This window comes from Cervus canadensis, chromosome 10 (assembly GCF_019320065.1).
Source record: "Cervus canadensis isolate Bull #8, Minnesota chromosome 10, ASM1932006v1, whole genome shotgun sequence".
NCBI classification, from domain to species: Eukaryota; Metazoa; Chordata; class Mammalia; order Artiodactyla; family Cervidae; genus Cervus; species Cervus canadensis.
The window spans coordinates 21,251,978-21,264,887 of NC_057395.1; positions in this window are offsets into that span (position 1 = coordinate 21,251,978).

Genomic DNA, 12,910 nt, shown 5'->3' on the forward strand with positions numbered 1-12,910 from the left:
CCACAGTTTATTGTGATCCACACAGTCGAAGGTTTAGGTATAGTAAATAAAGCAGAAATAGATGTTTTTCTGGAACTCTCTTGCTTTTTTCATGATCCAGCAGATATTGGCAATTTGATCTCTGGTTCCTCCGCCTTTTCTAAAACCAGCTTGAACATGTGGAAGTTCTCGGTTCACGTATTGCTGAACCCTGGCTTGGAGAATTTTGAGCATTACTTTACTAGCGTATGAGATGAGTGAAATTGTGCGGTAGTTTGAGGATTCTTTGGCATTGCCTTTCTTATGGATTGGAATGAAAACTGACCTTTTCCAGTCCTGTGGCCACTGCTGAGTCTTCCAAATTTGTTGGCATATTGAGTGCAGCACTTTCACAGCATCATCTTTCAGGATTTGAAATAGCTCAACTGGAATTCCATCACATCCACTAGCTTTGTTCGTAGTGATGCTTTCTAAGGCCCACTTGACTTCACATTCCAAGATGTCTGGCTCTAGGTGAATGATCACACCATTGTGATTATCTGGGTCATGAGGATCTTTTTTGTATAGTTCTTCTGTGTATTCTTGCCACCTCTTCTTAATATCTTCTGCTTCTGTTAGGTCCATACCATTTCTGTCCTTTATTGAGCCCATTTTTGCATGAAATGTTCGCTTGGTATCAACTGCAAATAATAACACTCCCATCAAAGCAGAACTGGGCCTTTAGCAAACTGGCTAAATAAATTGACAAATATGTGTCAATTACCATATATCAATCATATGATTACATTGTTTTAGAAAATCTATTGCAATTTTAATTCTTTCATCTACTACTGGAGATCTCTTTCATCTACTACTGGAGATCCCTTCCATAGTCATTCAGAGATATTTAAAATGGGGCTGATTGCATTGATATCTTTGGGGTTGCCACTGGCAAGGAAAGCCAACTGGTGCACTGCCCTGTCCCATGTAGCAGCCCCTAGCCACGTGCAGCTATTTCCATTTCAATTAATAAAATAAAATAACATAAAGAATTTTTCAGACTGGCCAGCTACATTCCACATACTCAATAATTTCCTGTGGCAAGTGGCTCCTATATTAGGCAACAAGGTTTACAAGACATTTCTATCATTAAAGAAAGTTCCATCAGCCAGCCCTTGAACTTTTGATTCTTGATCATAATAAGGGTTTTGTCAGAATCCAGCTTTCCAAGGAGATGCTTTTCAATGGTGCTAACAGCAGATCACAGCTGGGGAAAGGGTGAGATTGAGGGCTGAAACTCAAACCATCTCCACTAGTTCTGAATACACAAATGTTTTCTAGCTTTCCCCTCAACAGCTAGAATGTGGAGACCTTCTCAAGGGAGAAAGAGATGACAATTTTTATTCATTTTCTTCTTTATTTTTATCATAGCAGTGGGGGGCAGAAAAATCGCCAGGACAAGATTACTTTGTTTTACATCCCAGCACTCTTCATAATTTTATTTACACAGTTCTGTTCCATTTTGTTTTTGCCAAATGCTGTCATTAAAAAGGTGAGTGTACTTCAATTTTGCTTGTCTATCATCTATCTATCTACCGTCTATTTATTTACATGTTTTGCTGGAACCCTAACAAGATAAATGAATTATAAGCAATTACTTTGGTGAGTAGCTGGTGGAGGCTGGTGCCTGGCTGATGTTGGCTTTTCAGGTTCAATTTGAGGCCCTTGCAAATTTTCAGTTATTTTTAGCTTGCCTTACTTGAAAACAAGTTAGAAAGAGAATAGTATCCACCCACTGTTGCTACATAAATCTCTTTTGGGGAGAGGCTTTTAGGTACCTGTCTTTTGAGTGAAGTAAGTATGTCAGAAAAGGGAGATGGGAAGGACAACAAATTATTGATTTAAAGCTAAAAAGACTGTCACCACCTTGAGCCAAGGGAGTCAAAATTAAGGTGAAGAAATTTGGAATTAATAAGAATGTCTCTGGAAATATTCCTGCCTCCTGGGAAGTGTGCTGAGTTGCTCAGTCGTGTCTGACTCTTTGAGATCCCATGTACTGCAGCCTGCCAGGCTGCTCTGTCCATGGGGATTCTCCAGGCAAGAATACTAGAGTGGGTTGCCATGCCCTCCTCCAGGGGGTCTTCCCAACCCAGGGATCAAACCCAGGTCTCCTGCATTGCAGGCAGATTCTCTACCTTCTGAGCCTCCTATATCCTGGTAAGAGACAAATACAAACTTCAGAATAATTTTTTTCTCACCCTTGTGCCGGGAAGATAAAGTTCCAACCCTTTCTGATGAGGCTTCCAGCATCTTCTCTATGAATCTCTGTGAAGAGCTAAGAGGTTCCTTCCGGGTACTTAGCCACATAAATAATTCCAAAATTACACATTTAGCTCTGATGTGTGTCTCTCCAAAGTTGGTGTACTATTTGTTTATTTGGTTCGGGACTTGGGATAGAAAGGAGTCTCTCCTGCTGCAGGTGACCCCCTGTGAGTCACATTATGAACAAATGTGTACAACAACCTAGAAAAATGCTGCTTTACTGGCAGGTCCTTCCCAGACACTTTCCGAACCTTTATGAATAATAGAAAGCTATCTTTCTTCTTTTCTTCTTAATTCTCATTATTATTGTTTTTAAAAAATATAAATATGAAGTTGACACTGGGCAAAGATTTTTTTATGATATCCTCACCAAGTTCATACCTTAAGAGCCACTATAAGGCCATGGACAGAGACCTTCTGAAGCTCATTTGGCTCAGAACTTCTAGCCTCTGTTTGGAACAATTTGGGTAAAATTTAATTCTGCTATGCAGCAAAATCTGGTCAGAGCCTAGGAGGCCCATTAAGCGTCTCTCTCTTTCCTCTAATTAAACATTTACTTAGCTTTTATTTTCCAGTGTCTTGATCCTCCTTGTGACAATGGGTTAATCAAAGATTAATTAGATAAACTTAAGGATATCAGCTGGTAAAGAATCTGCCTGCAATGCAGGAGACCCCGGTTTGATTCCTGGGTCAGGAAGATCCCCTGGAGAAGGGATAGGCTACTCACTCTAGAATTCTTGGGCTTTCCTGATGACTCAGAGCATAAAGAACCTGCCTGCAATGCAGGAGACCTGGGCTTGATTTCTGGGTTGGGAAGATCCCCTGGAGGAGGGCATGGCAACCCACTCCAGTACTCTAGCCTGGAGAATCCCCATGGACAGAAGAGCCTGGTGGCTACAGTCCTTGGGGTCACCAAGAGTCAGACATGAATGAGCAACTAAGCACAGCACAGCAGAAGGAAGAAATGGTTAGATAGCATCACCCACTCAAGGGGCATGAATTTCAGCCAACTCCAGGAAATAGTGAAGGACAGGGAAGCCTGGTGTGCTGCAATCCATGGGGTTACACAGAATCAAGCACGACTTAGCAACTGAACAACAACAATTCATGCTGATATGGTAGCCAATTCTTAACTCCTACCCCATAAATCTTAATTCAGTTCACATATCCATGTTGCAAAGAACCCTCAGGACCTCCCGCAAGAGCAGGAGTTCCACCTAGAAGGTCATGGGAGGTGACAGAGTGATGGTCTGGCGAGTTCACCACTCTTTGCCAGGGAAATCCTACCAGTGGCTGACTTCTTTACCCAACACATCCAAGGACATCAGGAAGAGTTCATACCTGTTTGAAGATGGGGAAGATAAAATCAAGAGAACTTGATTTTCAACTAATTAAAGATAACCCAGGTATTTTATGAAAAAAAAAAAATCACATTGGTCCAAATTTTTCTTCACCTCATTAAAAACATCCCATCTTCTCATCATTGAGACTCAAAACTTCTCAATCATTTTTAGTTGTTCTATCATCTCTACATAATACTGCAAGGCTAAGTTCTTTAGGCCCCACATCTGATGATTTCCTTTTTGCTGAAATGATGATTCCCTTTATCATATTCTTTTAAAGTTCCAATTCCTTGGCACAATGGATAAGTGTGCTTAATGCTATATCTCAAATACTCTTCTCAATCTTTCATTTCTTGATTTTTTTCTGTCTTTCAGGAGCACCTTCACCCTCTGCCTCCTGACTCCTACACTTCATTTCATTGAATTGTTAGAGAGCTATCAGCCTACTTAATCTACTATCTATTAGGAAAGAAATTGTTTCATTTGTTTTTGTTTCTATAGGTGTATCTAGACATATTGCATATCACAACTTTTAAAAAATATTTATCAAATTCAATTCATCCAACAAGATTTTGTTGAGCACCTATAACACATGTTTTTCTATGTGACACATCAAATTGCATCATTGCATTGCAAAGAAGAAAGATAAACAAACAAACAAACAAATGACCAAAGAACAAGGAGTAGGTTTAGGAATCCATGGTTGGAAGAATCCTAAAAGAAAATAGGTCTGGCAAAATGCACATCTGGCGACCAATGATTTAGCTATTGAGGTGTCCCCCCATGGGACTTGGGCGTGGCTCTGTTATCCACACCATAGGTTCTTTTCCCTGTATTTGACCCTAGAGAATTCTCCTTCTGGACCTAGCCAGACATTTCTCATGACTGCCTATAAACTAGCCACAACTGAGTGTTGCTGTGAGAAATAGCTTAACTAAATGCAGAAACAGAGGCATCTCTGGTATCTAAGTCTTATACTATTGCCACTATCTGGGTCTAAATACAGCAAGAGAGTTGGTTTATTTCATTTTTTCCCCCTCTTTTTAATAGTTAGAAGTTTGTCATTTTTCTGCTTCACTCATTTTGCCCTCCTTCATTTCTTCAACTCTGGCAATCATAAATATATTCTTGTGTCTATGATGAATTTTTTCAGATTCCTCAGGGGAGTGAGATCATAATTTTATCTATCTGACTTATTTCACTCAGCATAATGCTCTCAGTGTCCATTCTTATTGTCACAAATGGTAGGGTTTTCATCTTTTTTATGGCTGAAGTTTATATATGCATATATATATCAGTATCAGTATCAGTTCAGTTGCTCAGTCATGTCCAACTCTGTGAGCCCATGAACTGCAAAATGCCAGGCCTCCCTGTCCATAACCAACTCCTGGAGCTTACCCAAATTTATGCCCACTGAATTGGTGATGCCATCTGACCATCTCATCCTCTGTTGTCTCCTTCTCCTCCTACCTTTAATCTTCCCCAACATCAGGGTCTTTTCAAATGAGTCAGCTCTTCACATCAGGTGGCCAAGATGTTGGAGTTTCGGCTTCAACATCGGTCCTTCCAATGAACAGCCAGGACTGATTTCCTTTAGGATGGACTGGTTGGATCTCCTTGCAGTCCAAGGGACTCTCAAGAGTCTTCTCCAACCCCACAATTCAAAAGCATCAATTCTTCTGTGCTCAGCTTTCTTTATAGTCCAACTCTCACATCCATACATGACTACTGGAAAAACCATAGCCTTGACTAGATGGAACTTTGTTGACAAAGTAATGTCTCTGCTTTTTAATATACTGTCTAGGTTGGCCATAACTTTCCTTCCAAGGAGTTCAGTTCAGTTCAGTTCAGTTCAGCCACTCAGCCATGTCTGACTTCTTGCGACCCCATGAACCATAGCACGCCAGGCCTGCCTGTCCATCACCAGCTCCCGGAGTCCACCCAAACCCATGCCCATTGAGTCGGTGGTGCCATCCAACCATCTCATCTTCTGTCGTCCCCTTTTCCTCCTGCCCTCAATCTTTCCTAGCATCAGGGTCTTTTCCAATGAGTCAGCTCTTCACATCAAGTGGCCAAAGTATTGGAGTTTCAGCTTCAACATCAGTCCAGTAAGCATCTTTTAATTTCATTGCAATCATCATCTGCAGTGATTTTGGAGCCCCCCAAAATAAAGTCAGCCACTGTTTCCCCATCTATTTGCCATGAAGTGATGGGCCCAGATACCATGATCTTAGTTTTCTGAATGTTGAGCTTTAAGCCAACTTTTTCACTCTCCTCTTTCACTTTCATCAAGAGGCTTTTTAGTTCCTCTTCACTTTCTGCCATAAGGGTGGTGTTATCTGCATATCTGAGGTTATTGATACTTCTCCTGGCAATCTTGATTCCAGCTTGTGCTTCATCCAGCCCAGCATTTCTCATGATGTACTCTGCATATAAGTTAAATAAGCAGGGTGACAATATACCAGCCTTGACGTGTTCCTTTTCCTACTTGGAACCAGTCTGTTGTTCCATGCCCAGTTCTAACTGTTGCTTCCTGACTTGCATACAGGTTTCTCAAGAGGCAGGTCAGGTGCTCTGGTATTCCCATCTCTTTCAGAATTTTCCACAGTTTATTGTTATCCACACAGTCAAAGGCTTTGGCATAGTCAATATAGCAGAAATAGATGTTTTTCTGGAACTCTCTTGCTTTTTCGATAATCCAGCAAATGTTGGCAATTTGATCTCTGGTTCCTCTGCCTTTTCTATATGTGTGTGTTTGTGTGTGTGTGTGTGTGTGGATACATATCACATTTTCTTTATCTATTCATCCACTGATGGATACTTGGGTTGTTTCCACATCTTGGTTATTGTGAATTATGTTATAAGGATCATGAGGATGACGATAATCCCTTCAAATACAGTGATTTCATTCCTTTTGGATATATACACAGAAGCAGAATTGTTGGATTATATTGGTAGTCTTATTTTCATTTTTTGAGGAACCTCCATTCCATATTGTTTTTCATAAGGTCTGCACCAATTACATGCTCACCAACATGGGTTAATTTTCCTCCACATCCTTACCAACCATTGTTATCTTCTGCTTTTTGATGATGACCTGTCTGAGAGATTTAGGATGATATTGCATTGTAGTTTTGATTTTCATTTCCCTGATAAGTGATATTGAGCATCCTTTCATGTACCTGTTGGCCATCTATATGTCTTCTTCAGAAAAATGTCTATTTGGGTCTCCAACCCATTTTAAAATCTGAGTATTTGTTTTGCTGTTATTGAGTTGTATGAGTTTTTTATATATTTTCAGGACTATAATACAGCATACAATCAGGATATTGACATTGATATAATCACTGAATTTATCCAGACTCTTTAGTTTTACTTATAATAATGTGTAATAAGGTGTGTAGAAGTGTGTACATATGTACATGCATATGTATCAAGGTGTAAAGAGTTGTACATTCACCACTGCAGTCAAGATACAGGAAAACATGTGGAATCTAAAAATTAATACAAATGAACTTATTTATAAAACTGAAACAGGCACAGAAGACAAATGTATGGTTACCAAAAGGAAAGGGGGAGGAGGGATAAACTAGTGGTGTGGTATTAAGAAATACATACTACTATATATAAAATAGATAAACAAGGATTTACTGTATAGCACAGAGAAATATATTCAATATCTTAACCTGTAGTGAAAAAGAATATGAAAACATATATATATATATATATATATACTTACATTCATATGGATCACTTTGTTCTACATCTGAAACTATTAACACAATATTATATTAAACTATATTATATTATATTAATTAATATTCCATTAATATTATATTATATATATTATATTATATTAATATTATATTAAACTATAGTTTAATAAAAATAGATAAAGATAGATTTTAAAATTTATATAAAACAGCTCTATCACTAAAAGGCCCTCATGTTCTTAGAAGATTATTTTCTTTTTTAAAAATTTTTAATTGGAGGATAGTTATTTTGCAATGTTGTGTTGGTGATAGTTTGCTTTTACTCTTGAGATGTGAGAATTCTTTATATATTCTAGACATCAGCCTTTGTTGATCCATAGCTTGCAAATATTCTCTCCCAGTCTGTAGTTTTTATTTTCATCCTCTTAACTTTGCAGAGCAAAAGTTTAAAATTTTATGAGGTCCAATTTTATCATTATTATTTTTCATTTACGAATTGTGTTTTTGGTGTAATCTAAGTATTCTTTACCTAGTTGTAGATCCCAGTGATTTTCTTCAATGTCTTTTTCTAAAAGTTTATATAGTTTTGTTTTACACTTTAAGTCTATGATTCATTTTTAATTAATTTTTGGGTAAAGTCTGAAGTTTAGATTGTGGTTTATTTATTGCAAAGAGGTGTCAAATTCCTCCATTGTTCTTTGTTATAAATACTACCCTAGGAATTGTTTCTATATTTTGTGAAAATTTAGACTTATTCATGTGAATCCGTTTCTAGATACTCTACTTTGTTTTTTTATTTGTTTGTTTGTTTTACTGACACCTATGTCTACCCCTCTGCTAAGGTCACATTGTAAACAGAGTAAACAGTGGGTCCAGTGGTTGGTTCCACTTCACTTTCCTTTGTTAAAGTTGTTTTAGTCATTCTAGGATCTGTGCCATTTCATAGGAAGATTTGACTCACTGGAAAAGACCCTAATGCTGGGAAAGATTGAGGGCAAGAGGAGAAGAGGGTGATAGAGGATGAGATGGTTGGATGGCATCACTGTCCCAATGGACATGAGTTTGAGCAAACTCTGGGAATAGTGAAGGACAGGGAAGCCTGGTGTGCTGCATTTCATGGGGCTGCAAAGAGTCAGACATAACTTAGAAACTGAACAGCAACAAATTTTGCTGGAATTTTTATAGAAATTAGGTGCAAAGAATTGACATATTTACTATGTTGTAATCAAATCCATGAAGATTTATTGAAATTGTGCTTTATTTCTTTTTATCAACTTTTTGTAATTTTCAGCATACTGGTTCTATATGTTTTGTTAAGTTTTTATTGTTGTTCAGTCACTTTTTCATTCTCTTTCACCCTAATCAAGAGGCTCTTTAGTTCCTCTTTTTTTCCAGCCATGAGGGTGGTATCATCTGCATACCTGAGGTTGTTGATATTTCTCACAGTAATCTTGATTCCACCTTCTGATTCATCCATCCCAACATTTCACGTGATGTATTCTGCATATAAATTAAATAAGCAAGGTGAAAATATACACCTTTGACGTACTCCTTTCCCAATTTTGAGCCAATCTATTGTTACTTGTCCAGTTCTGTTAGATCTGATAGACAAAGTGCCTGAAGAACTATGGATGGAATTTTGTAACATCATACAGGAGGTTGTGACCGAAACCATCCCTAAGAAAAAGAAATGCAAGAAGGCAAAATGGTTGTCTGAAGAGGCAAAGAAGTAAAAGGCAACGGAGAAAGGGAAAGATACCCAACTAAAAGTAGAGCTTCAGAGAATAGCAAGGAGAGATTTACAAAGCCTTCTTAAATGAACAATGCAAAGAAATAGAGGAAAACAATAGAATGGGGAAGATTAGAGATCTCTTCAAGAAAATTAGAGACATCAAAGGAATATTTCATGCAAAGATGGGCACAATAAAGGATAGAAACAGCAAGGACCTAACAGAAGCAGAAGAAATTAAGAGGAGGTGGCAAGAATACACTGAAGAATTATACAAAAAAGGTCTTAACGACTCAGATAACCATGATGGTGCGGTCACTCACCTAAAGCCAGACATCCTGCAATGTGAAGTCCAGTGGGCCTTAGGAAGCATGACTATGAACAAAGCTAGTGGAGGTGATGGAAATCCAGTTGAGCTATTTCAAATCCTAAAATGTGATGCTGTTAAAGAGCTGCACTTAATATACCAGCAAATTTGGAAAACTCAGCAGTGGCCACAGGATTGGAAAATGTCTATTTTCATCCCAGTAGGTCTATTTCAATCTCAAAGAAGGGCAAAGCCAAAGAATGTTCAAACTACCATACAACTGCAATCATTTCATTTGCTAGCAAGGTAATACTCAAAATCTTTCAAGCTTGGCTTCAACAGTACATGAACTGAGAGGTTCCAGAAATACAAGCTGGATTGAGAAAATGCAGAGGAACCAGAGATCAAATTGCCAACATCCACTGGATCACAGAAAAAGCAAGAGCAGTCCAGAAAAACAGCTACTTCTGCTTTGTTGAGGATGCTAAAGCCTTTGATTGTGTGGATGGCAGCAAATTGGAAAATTCTTAAAGAGATGGGAATACCAGACCACCTTACCTGCCTCTTGAAAAACCTGTATGCAAGTCAAGAAGCAACAGTTAAAACTGGGCATAGAACAACGGATTGGTTCAAAATTGTTAACTTTATACATAAGCAGTTATTTTCTTTGGAGTGATAGCAAATGGGATTGTGTCTCTAACTCCCATTTCTGTGTATTCATTGGTACCATACAGAAATGCAATTGATTTTTGACTTTTGTGTATTGATCTTGTGTTGAATGATCTTTCTGAAGTCACTTACTAGTTCTAGAAAATGTTTGTAGGTTATTTCTGATTTTCTCTATAGGTAATAAGTGAAAGTGAAGTTGCTCAGTCATGTCCCACACTTTGCGACCCCATGGACTGCAGCCTACTAGGCTCCTCCGTTCATGGGAGTTTCCAGACAAGAGTACTGGAGTGGGGTGCCATTGCCTTCTCCGGTAGGTAACATAGCCTGTTAGAAATGTTAAATATGAATAAATAGAGCATCTTCCTACATAGATATGGGAGAAGGCAATGGCACCCCACTCCAGTACTCTTGCCTGGAAAATCCCATAGACGGAGGAGCCTGGTGGGCTGCAGTCCATGGGGTCGCTATGAGTCGGGCACGACTGAGTGACTTCACTTTCACTTTTCACTTTCATGCATTGGAGAAGGAAATGGCAACCCACTCCAGTGTTCTTGCCTGGAGAATCCCAGGGATGGTGGAGCCTGGTGGGCAGCCTTCTATGGGGATGCACAGAGTTGGACATGACTGAAGCAACTTAGCAGTAGCAGCAGCAGAAGTACCAAGTAAGCATCATATCAAATACTTATGAGATACATGAAGTGCCCAGTATTCATGGCTTCTATCAACCATCCACTGGTGACAGCACTGTTGCCCAAAATGTCCTCTGCATGCTAAACACAGAGAAATCCATAGCTACTCAGCAAGTTATTGGTGAATTACAATGAAGGCCAGGCACACTTGCCCCTGTATCTCACTGACTGAATAAGCTTAAATTAGGATCAAGAAGCTTCTGTCTGTTGAGTCCCCTAACCCACTTTCATCTCTAGTCCTTTTAATGCATCATCAATGAGGAAGGCTGATGCCAAAGAGCAAGACAGGACAGAAAACTGTGTAACTCAGCATTAGATACTGTGTTGTACTTCCCCCATCATTGAACCTATTCTATTAATATGTATGTTAATTTACCCTTGCTCATCATTTCCCCTTGCTCTTTGTTTCATGTTTTAAATGGATTCAGTTAACTGTGATTTGAACATCTTTATCTGGCCTTTCTGTTCAGTGAACTCTGGGATTTCTTATCTAGTAGTAGAGTAGAAGACTATGATTACAACAAAGTAATTTCTTATCACAACCTTATTAGAGAAGAGAGCTGGAGATGAGGGAGGAGGGGAGGAAACAAGGGTGTTGCAACCATCAAAGTACCCTCCAAGGCAGACGCATCCTGACTCTCTAGTGAGCATTTTTAGTTCTTGTAATGATTCAGCCTTTAGAGTGAAATGGTACCCTGGTTGAGTAATGGCAGCCCCTGAAGTCCTCTGCCTCCAGGCTCTTCCAATCTTTCCGATTGTAGTTTAGCTTCCCATATAGATTTGCCTGCCGGGAGCTAATGGACTGATCAGTTACACTTCTTGTTGAAAATTAAGAACTTGAGTTCTGGAACCAGATTATTCAAGTTAGGATCTTTCTTTTTGTTGTTGTTGTTGTGTAACCCACCAGAAATGCAAAAAAGGAAAATGCTGTCCGAGGAGGCCTTACAAATAGCTGAGAAAAGAAGAGAAGCTAAAGGCAAAGGGGAAAAGGAAAGATATACCCATCTGAATGCAGAGTTCCAAAGGATAGCAAGGAGAAATAAAAAAAAAAAAAAAGCCTTCCTCAGTGATCAATACAAAGAAGTAGAGGAGAACAATAGACTGGAAAAGACTAGAGACCTCTTCAAGGAAATTGGAGATACCAAGGGAATGTTTCATGCAAAGATGGGCACAATAAAGGACAGAAACAGTATGAACCTAACAGAAGCAGAAGATACTAAGAAGAGGTGGCAAGAATACACAGAAGAACTAGACAAAAAAGATCTTAATGACCACAGATAACCACGATGGTGTGATTTCTCACCTCCAGCCAAACATCCTAGAGTATCAAGTCAAGTGGGCCTTAGGAAGCATCACTACGAACATCACTACACTAACTAACCATCACTAGCTTAGTGGAGGTGATAGAATTCCAGCTGAGCTATTTCAAATCCTAAAAGATGGTGCTGTGAAAGTGCTGCACTCAATATGCCAGCAAATCAAGTCACTCAACTGAGAACCTCAAGCTGTGCCTCAAAGCTATATGTCTGTTTGTCCCTGAAAGTTTTACCATGAGGATGAATGAGATGATGGGTGCAAAGGTGGTGCCCCACCACACCTTAAAGTTACTACTTCTTAACTCAGAGTACTGACACAGATCCTGGATCCACCCTGCTGAGGGCCTAATCAGGCAATAAGGGTGTAGGCAGAGACCTGGAGGCATGCTTTGGAAATTGCTGTGGCCCTGGAGCAGAAAGACAGACAACCCTCCTCTTCTCTTTTCTGATATATTTCAAAAGAAGTAATTAAAGCTTAAGAAAAAAAGAAAAAAATAAGTGTCTTTCCTTTTCCCTCCTCTGTATTCTCACTGACTTCTATAACAAATGCTTTTAGCCTGTCACTGTGCTGAGACAAAACAGAAAATAGGTCTTGGCCTCTTGCAAGTTCAGATAGATGACTGAGAAGGTTAAGAAGAGGTGTCACATAAGACCTGTACAGCCTTAGTGTCTGAGATCTGTGGAGAATGGCTGTGCAAAAACTTGCCCCCACTCTGCTGCCCATTAGAGGCCTTGCACTTCCACTCCCCTCACCCCCTTCACCCCCCACCCCTGGCCCAAATGGTACAAGAATCATCTCAGGCCTCCATTCTCACTATTTCCTAACAGGGGGGACTTCATCTCCCCAAAGGAGGACCATACTCT